The sequence below is a fragment of the Chanodichthys erythropterus genome, chromosome 10 (assembly GCF_024489055.1).
Source record: "Chanodichthys erythropterus isolate Z2021 chromosome 10, ASM2448905v1, whole genome shotgun sequence".
NCBI lineage: Eukaryota > Metazoa > Chordata > Actinopteri > Cypriniformes > Xenocyprididae > Chanodichthys > Chanodichthys erythropterus.
In genome coordinates, this window is record NC_090230.1 from 1,194,610 (window position 1) to 1,202,794 (window position 8,185).

Here is an 8,185-nt window from a genome sequence, read left to right on the forward strand (position 1 = left end):
ATTGTCTCTTTTGCAGGTGAGCCAGACTGGATGATGGGCTGAAGACAGGCTGATGGTAGCAGACAGAAGAGGGGTCACAGGTAAATAGCAAGTAGATATCTCTGGTTAGCATGTGGAGCTTGTCAGGAGGAATGCTGGGAGTTGTAGTGCAGAGAAGGTGACTGAGCTGGTGACTGTGACAATGGTAACATGCATGAAATTTTAAAAATGCAAAAAAACATTAATTTAACAACATTCTATGTGACATAAAACCCTAATGTACATAAATGTTTAGAAAAAAATAAGAAAAACTAAGAAGAAACAAGAGTTATGCTTTTTTTACTTCCAAAAACCGTATATAATACAGAAATTTTCTGTAAACCAAATACCTGTTTTTCACAGTAGCATTTTTACAGTCTTTTGGTGTTAAAATCACAATCATTTTTTACAGTGCAATTAATATTCATTACATAAAGGGTCATTTGATGTCAGAATTTTAGACAAGCTAGTATCAAGTTATGCTAATGCTAGCCTTAAACTGTAAAGTACACATCTAGTTCAGACATGAAACTCTAGAGGGCGCAGGCTGGCATGCAGTTTTTTCAGGCTTTACAATGCAATCTGATAACATTCACGTAGTTTGCTTCATGACACAAGCTTACTGGCCTAATCCAGCAGCTAATGAGATTGCTTTCTCAATATTCATTGTTTGCTCGAGGCTAGTCCTCCAGTGCGTTCCTCTGCAACCGTCCACCTCCCCCAGCTCCACCTGCCTATGAGATTTATGTATGTGTATTTATGCACCAGCAGCATATCTTACATGCTCACAACAGTGTGTCTGTGTGTTAGCAGTAGCAAGTCTGCAGCAGCAGCATCCAGTCCACCAAGACCAAATACATTAACATTGTCAAATCAGAAATATATTTAACTTCTTTTTCTGCATATGAGAGTACTAAAATAATAAATTATTAAAATAATATAAATTATTAATAATATAATAATTTTTTCATGTTTTTGAAAGAAGTGTCTTCTGCTCACCAAATCTGCATTTATCTTAGCATTTATTAAAAATACAATAAAAAAACAGCAATATTGTGAAATATTATTACAGTTCAAAATATCTGTTTTCTATGTGAATATATTTTAAAATATAATTTATTCCTGTGATCAATGCTGAATTTTCAGCATCATTACTCCAGTCTTTAGTGTCACATGATCCTTCAGAAATCTTCCTAATATGCTGATTTGCTGCTCAAGAAATATTTCTGATTATTATCAATGTTGAGAAAACATTGAATGTATTTTAAATCTTACCACAAACTTTTGAAAGGTAGATTATCATGGTTTCCACAAAAATATCAGTACTTACTGTTTTCATCACTGATAATAATAAGAAACATTAATAATAATTAAGCACCAATAATAACTGATCTATAATTGCAGCAGCATATTAGAATGATTTCTGAAGGATCATGTGACACTGAAGACTGGAGTAATGCGGAAGCAGTTTTGCATCACAGCAAGAAATCACATCAGCGTAAGAGACATGTTTCCACATCTGTTTGTTTTTCCATTTTTCTACCTTGGAAAACCCATCCCAAGGTCACTAGGTTCTGTATTCCAGGCTTAGCCTCGCATCTCACTCCCCTTCTATGTTGCTGAATGACGACTGCAAGCCACAGCCAGACAGTGGACTGAACAACGCATACATCTGGAAGATGGACTTCAAAGACCATTTACTGCTGCTAAGAATGGATTTCAAAAGACTATATATCTACGTACACCTTTTGCGTTTGTCTGTCTTGTAGTACAATGATACCAATTTTGTCGTGGTCATATTGCCAGCTCTTTATACAAAGTTCTTGGGATCCTCACCAGATTTGTGTCAGATCTTCACACTGTGCTGGTATGAATATATTTGATACACCAAACCATTTATATGACATGCATATGTATGCCTAATAAAATAACGAAATTTTCCTGTCATTGGCAGATGTGGAAAAAAGTTCATTTTTGGGTTCTCGGGAACTTTATATATTATGCAAAGTTGATCATTATTAGTAACAGAACATACCAGCACATATGCTAACAAGAGGGACAATGACATGTGGTAACATTGGACAGTTAGTAATTACTACAACTTGCAAGACTTTAACCACAATCATTACCCAAGATTCAAAAAGAGGAAGAAGCCAATTACCACTCTCAATGTCAAACCAAAATATTAATCGTCCTTACTGCAGCTGAATGAGACTTCCATATTCACTTCTTCTCTCTAGAGGGAAGTTGTACTTCTGGAGGAAATTTTGTAAGTGCTAATTTACAGTCAGTTGGTCATTGTCGCCAATAATATTACAAAATAAATAAAAAACATCTGGGTGAACAGGTCTACCCTCAAGGGATTTATTTTGTGTTAATGACCAGATGTCCATATAATCAACCTTAATTCACCCCTAAAACACACACACACACATATATATATAATTGTTTAACTTTAAAATGATTATATCTTGTAGATTAGCTTAACGTTTAAAACAAACATTACCATAAATTTTTAACTTTTAGGTTACATCATTAGCTATTGGCAATCTAATGTAGCTACAACTTGTCACATATTGGCCTACAGAAGGATTAGTTTACCCAAAAATGAAAATTCTGTCATTGATTACTCACCTGCATGTTTTTTTAAACCCGTAAGACATTCGTTTATCTTCAAAACACAAATGAAGATATTTTTGATGAAATCTGAGAGATTTGTCTCCCCTTCCATTGACAGCTACGCACCACTTTCAAGCCCCAGAAAGGTTAAAGGGATTGTTTACCCAAACATAAAAAGCCTAAATTAAGTCTGTTCATCATATAAAGTGATTGAGTGGACTAAACAGCTCAATTCATATGGATTAGTTTAACAATCTCTTTATGAATTTTTAGAAGCGGCAAATTGGTGTAGCTGTCAATGGAGGGACAGAAAGCTCTCAGATTTCATCAAAAAGATCTTCATTTGTGTTCCGAAGATGAACGAAAGTCTTACAGGCTTGGAACGACATGGGGGTGAGTAGCTAATTAATGACAGAATTTTCATTTTTGGGTGAACTAACCCATTAATGCAAGATCACGCTTTGCGTGAATGACCACAACAGCACAACATAAATAGCATCAACTTCGTCATAAGAACTTCTATTAAAGGATTAGTCCACTAGATTAGATCACTTTCAAATTAGAATTTCCTAATAATTTAGTCACCCCCATGTCATCCAAGATGTTCATGTCTTTCTTTCTTCAGTCGAAAAAGAAATTAAGATTTTTGATGAAAACATTCCAGGATTTTTCTCCATATAGTGGACTTCAATGGAGCCCAAACGGTTGAAGGTCAAAATTAGTTTCATTGCAGCTTCAAAACGTTCTACACAATCCCAGATGAGGAATAAGGGTCTTATCTAGAGAAACCATTGTTCATTTTCTAAAAAAAAAAAAAAGAAGTAAACATTCTATACATTTTAACAATAAATGCTCATCTTGAACTAGCTCTCTTCTTCTCTATTAGAATTCCGGCAGTGTAGACACTGCTAAGTGTATTACTGCCCTCCACAGGTTAAAAATGTTTTTTTTTTTTAGAATATGAGCAATGGTTTATTTAGATAAGACCCTTATCTCTCGTCTGGGATCGCTGTGGACTGTAATTTTGACCTTCAACCATTTGGGCTCCATTGAAGTCCACTATATGGAGAAAAATCCTGGAATATTTTCATCAAAAAACTTAATTTCTTTTCGACTGAAGAAAGAAAGACATGAACATCTTGGATGACATGGGGGTGAGTAAATTATCAAGAAATTTTAATTTGAAAGTGATCTAATCCTTTAAGCATTTATTCGTGTCACTTAAGTAATAGCTCATGTCTAGAAAAAAAATAAAATAAAAAAAAATCTACTCCTGTCTGTAACATGTCATCATCCAGTGAGGGTTGTGTCTATCAGAGCCTTCACAGTTCACACACAGACGAGGGAATCCCCGTGGTGTTTATCGCACCAGTCAGCCCTGCAGACTCCTGCAGTCTCCTCCTCTCATTTGTTGATCTGCAATGCAGTGCCAGGCTTCCCCAGCTCTCTCTCCCTCCCTCTAGCATGGGCATCCTCTGCAGTATGTGCGGTAATATCCTCTTGGTGTGTTTCGTCTCCCAACGGGGTCTTTACAATCTCATACAAGCGCATCTCGAGCAGCACCATAGCGCCCCTCGCAGAGCAGAAGAGACACTGCACGGTAAGGGGTAAAGAAAAAAAAATACGGTTTGTACAGTATAAAAACCATTACGCCTATGGAATGTCCCCCACAATTCACAAAAACAAACGTGTGTATGTGTGTGTGTGTGTGTGTTGAAAACAGATTTTGCTGCTTAATATTTTTGTGGAAACCATGATAACATTTTTCAGAAGATCAAAAGAACAGCATCTATTTGAAATATAAATGTTTTGTAATAATGTCTTTACTGTCACTTTTAATCCTTCCTTTTTTATTATTTAGGGCCTAAGTTCCATGCAATTTGTAGACAGCATATCTACAGCTGATATGGATTTGGAAGAGTTTATTTTCCAGTGAAACAGAGGATGGTAGCTTGGCTGACCTCTCTATACATTGTAACAGTGTTTTATATGGGTGAGGCATTGGCTGTCATAGAAACAGTGTCAACGAGCGTTCTGATTGGTGCAGAGGCCGGGATCATCCGTTGTTGCTCGCTGAGAGAAGTGCTGAGTGGACCCTCCTGTTAAAGCCCCCCTCCCCGTCCCCTCTCTGCCCCATGGAGTTAGTGTACTTCCTATTGTCCCACAGATTTGTTTTTTCCATCCTGGTTGAACTTTCTAGCGTGACACTAATAAGTCCATTAGCATCATATATGTGGCTTAGCAGGGCGCAGGGGGCATAGCCTAACAAATGTGTGGAGTCAATTGGTAAGAAACACTTTCTGCTTTTCATAGTAAATTTTTGAGCTTTTTTAAGATGCTGATCAACAGGATAAACTTTAGCTGTTCTGGTCCGTTTTCCTGTCATTATTTTGAGTTTGATTGATTGTGATTCGTTTAAGATTATACTGTATTTGTTTATAGTTCTTCAGCTTTTTAAAATACTGTTCAGGATTTTTTTCTAGTCTTCAGTACTCATTTCTAGATACAAGACAGATGTAGGGCTGTCATATTTATCCACGTCTTTTTTTTTTGGCCTAGACTGACATTTATTTGTTTATTTTGCTCTTGTAATGCACTTTGGTCAGTCTTGAGGTTGTTTATAATTTTTTTTTAATTTTTTTTTAAAGTGCTTTATTAATAAAAGAACTAGTACTATTTAGACGGTAGTTCTGTTACATTTTGAAGTACACTTTTTTTTTTTCTTTTCAAAAACACAGATTATTGGAGTATATTTTACAAGAAAATACTATATCAGTTTTTCCTGACGTTTAATTCAACATTATTTGCTGGTTCTTTGTTATTGCTTGTCAAATTTACTAGCAATTTCTGAGAGAACAGAGTTTTTACACCAAAGTTTCTCTTAGATATTTGGTATACATAACCTTGACCTCTTTGTAGTGGCTAGACAAATGGAGGCCAACATTTCCATACTAGAAACATTGTAATAGAACCTCAAGCTAAAAGTCAAGATATTGTGAAAATAATATGTGGATATTAAATCTCAACAGTCAATGTTTGTGTGGATACAATGTAAAAGACTTCCACCCTGAAGTTGCAGAAGAAATCTACTAAAAGATAAATGGACCAGTGCAAAGGGTGAATCAAACTCCCTAACAAAGCTTCCCAGCTGTGGAGTAACATCTGTTTTGGACAGCTTGATGAACTAGCTAATTTGGTTGGCAAAATTGAAAAACAAAATGGATGACTCTAAACATTGTTGTCCAGATTTCCTGTAGGAGAAATTTTGCCCTAACATCAGTCAAGCTCCTAAAAAGATAGAACTGGATGAAGAAAAAAAAAAAGGAAAACAAGGCCGCAAAGCAAACAATGTTGCTCTCGCCACATTTAACATGGAGCCCCTCTGGGGGATACAACAATGGCTTCAGCAAGGCCGTAGCGCATCTACACATTGCTAGATCTCTCTCTGGCCTGTTGGGTCGTGCTCGACCAGCAAAAGTCGAAACAATTGAAGTTTTATATTTTCCATTGAGCTCAGCAGTCAGACGTGTGAGACATGAATATAAAAGCTCGCCGGTTATACTGTCACCCTTCATCGTGTCCTATTAGCCCAGAATGTGACTGTTTCGTGAGTGAACGTGCTGGTTTTCAGGAAGCTAAAACTGTTGCTATGGTGCTTCGGTGAGGAGTGTTACTGGTTGAGGTACTGTTCTGCTGTTCTGTGGGAATGCTACTCTTCCATGAAGCTTTTTGCTCTCAAAGATACGGAAGGATTGGTTTAGTCTGTTCTGGAGGGTTCAGAGAACGAGAAGGACAGGTTTTTGATACATTTAGAAATGGCTGGTGTGTTTTTCACACTGATTTTGCTGTGAAATCAGTGGAATTTTACTGGCAGCTGAAGACAAAATATTTAATAAACGTCAATGGCAGGAACGTGTAGAACATCGTAAATGATTGGGGTTTGATTTCTGTGGAAATCCACAGGGCTTTCTGATTGGATGCAGGCCTGGTTAAATGTTACCAGGTCAACCTCCAGATCTTTTATGAAGTCTGTGGTCTGTTTCCAAAAGTTTTAATATGCCATCTATCCATGGAGGTCTTAAATACCTGGAGAGAAGCTATCCTAGAAGCTGACGTGTTTGCTTCATGGGTTCCAGAAAAGGTTTTAGAGCCAATCCCCTGAGTTGTAAATGTCATGTGACTGTTCATTCTCTATTAGAACTCCTTGCAGCAGGCAGTGGGTGGGGGGCAGGAAGGTATATGTCTGATGCTTTTAGCCCTAAAAATGGTCACTGGTGAAACATCTACAATAATCTGATTTTGTTGGTGATTTTTTAGGTTACTATACAAATATATATTTATAGCAACTTCTGAATTGCTGTCAATGGAAAAACAAGCTTTTTGGCCACATACTGTGCATTTATAGCATCTACCAGCAGGAGCAAATTGAAACTCATCAGCTAAACCTTAACTCTTGCTTTTAAGTGTAACTTTACCCTTTTCTGTAACACTTTTCAAAAAGGTTCCATTTGTTAACATACTAACATTAACAAAGATTGAGGAATACATTTATTACAGTATTTATTATTGTTAGTTAATGCATTGTCTAATGTTAAAATGAGACCTTGTTGTAAAGTGTTGCTAACTTTATTTTTTCTAAACATTGCCGACTTTTTATATATTTTAAAGGCAAAAGTTGTGATAAGGAAAAACTTGAAACTCTTGAATGTGTTTAGTAAATTATGAGAAGCAATACTGCTTAAATTCGATACACAAACGCTCCAAATGTTCGACGAGCTGGACGGGTCTATAAATAGTCAGATTTTTATCTGTTTTCTGTAGTGATATTGCATTCCATGCAGTCTAAGGCCCATTTCACAGTGCACACGTAAGCAGCGCAGGTGTAAATAGGGTAAAACGTTTTGAGCATGTGAACTTTCAACCACTTCCAGAGGTAGTCGAAAATGCATTCGACCAGATTGCTTTCGTAGTGTAAACGCTCATGTGGTTGAATGCAGCACAAAAGACCGCCTGCTCTCCGCCTACTGACTTTATTTAAACTTTGTCGGCTGAAACCCAAGTTTTGTTTGAAGACGAAAAACTGATCTCAAACACGCACTCACCGCATTTGGCTGGTCTTGCGGCTGTCAGAGCAGAAACGAAAGCTACAGCTCTCTAGGCTTTTCACATTTGAAATAGTTAACCCTGGGCCAATCTAAACCCCGGGTAAATGGAATCCTGGGTTATCTTGCTTCACATTTCACACTGCTCATTATTTACCCGAGGTTTAAAGGGTTAGTTCACCCAAAATTGAAAATTCTGTCATTTATTACTTACCCTCATGCCGATCCACACCTGTAAGACCTTCGTTAATCTTCGGAACACAAATTAATATATCTTTGTTGAAATCTGATGGCTCCGTGAGGCCTGCATAAGGAGCAATGACATTTTCTCTCTCAAGATCCATAAAGGTACTAAAAACATATCTAAATCAGTTCATGTTAGTACAGTGGTTCAATATTAATATTATAAAACGATGAGAATATTTTTGGTGCGCCAAAAAACAAAA